This window comes from Xenopus tropicalis, chromosome 6 (assembly GCF_000004195.4).
Source record: "Xenopus tropicalis strain Nigerian chromosome 6, UCB_Xtro_10.0, whole genome shotgun sequence".
Taxonomy (NCBI): domain Eukaryota; kingdom Metazoa; phylum Chordata; class Amphibia; order Anura; family Pipidae; genus Xenopus; species Xenopus tropicalis.
In genome coordinates, this window is record NC_030682.2 from 87,797,520 (window position 1) to 87,799,148 (window position 1,629).

The following is a 1,629-nucleotide window of genomic DNA, read 5'->3' on the forward strand; positions in this document are numbered from 1 at the left end:
GGTGGCATGTAAGAACAGGACTGCATTAAACCACTTTGTTTCCCAGAGTTTGGCTTGGCAGTAGTGATTGATGGGGAACAGGAAGCATTGCATTTAATTTCCCATAGTTGTAAGGTTACTTGTAATTTGCACAGTTACAAAAGCATACCGGTATGTTATTTATATAGCTGTTATTAATATTATCTAGCATATCCAAATACATAATCCTTATGTATCCTTACTGTTTTAGCTTCCAGAAAACAGTCATACCTGCATTAGTAAGAATATTGGAACTGCATACTCTATAGCTAGAAGGATATGAAGACACAGGGAGACCGATTTATCAATTTTTGAATTTGCATTTTTAAAAATGCCCCTGGAAAAAAACTTTGCAAATACTTTTTTTCCTGTGATCACATTAAAGGGTTAATTACATTTGTGTTTTTTTCAACAAAGAAAGTATACCACAAATGAAAAATGGCTTTTCCATGTATTTATGTATGCATCTATTTGTGATTTGCAGACAAACAAAAAAAAAAGCAATATGCAAGTTACTATGCTACAAACAGAAGGGGACAAAATCCAAGAGGAACAAAGCAGGAAAGTAGGGGCAAGGTTTCAGTTCAGACACAAATGGGGTGGCTCCTAAATTCCTAAAATTCCTAATACACAACTAATGGCTGAACCTTCTTCTGATGGAAGCTTTTATGGTACCTTAGTAAACCAGTCCAACCCTGTTTGGAAATTCGTCTTGTTGATTTTAAAAGAATAACCACATTAATGCTTTGGGCTGCTGCTGGTTTAAAATTGAGAAATAAAAATAGGAAAGGGAAATATGGAACTATAACTCACACTTATTTTTATAAAATTCCCCCAAATATCCTATAACCAGTAGCTGTAAGAAATAATTACCTTTTCTTAATTGCAGCGTAAAACTTTTTTCTTGGCACTGTCACTTTAGTGAAGCACTTTTGATTTTTGTTTCGATATTCACTAGATTTATTTAGGGATGCACAGAATCCAGGATTTAGTTTGGGATTTCAGTTTGGCCCAAAATTCAGCCTTTTTATACAGGATTCAGATTTGGCTGAATCCATGCTCCTGGCCGAACCAAATCCGAATCCTTAAAATCACATGACTTTTTTTTAATATAAACACAGAACTTGTACAAATAAATACAAATGAAATAAATACCCCAGAATGTTGCTCCAGTCAGCATAATCTGTTTTATCATAAACAGCATGGAATCTTATGAAGGTAACGTCTTGATTGTATTAGCATGAGGAGGGTGTTATGAAACTGTCCAGGGAGAGGTGCCAAAACAGCACTGTATGTGGCAGACAATACAATATGAACTATAATCCAACAGTATTCTCAGTTTATCAATTTGTGAGGCTAGCCTCAAATGAGAGAACTGCTAACAATATAATGTAACGTTTTAGCAAACTCCTTATTCACAATACATAACTGTAGCTGCTGCTACTTCTTCACATGACCTTTTTAGCTGGCAGCTATTGCATTCCAGTGAATTGTCCTAGTTTTTGTGGCAGTAATATATAAAAGTATGATGTGGGAGGTCTGGTTGTTCAATATGATAAGAATGTTAGACCTAGCAAAATGAAGGTTGAGAAAGACTCTAATAACACTATA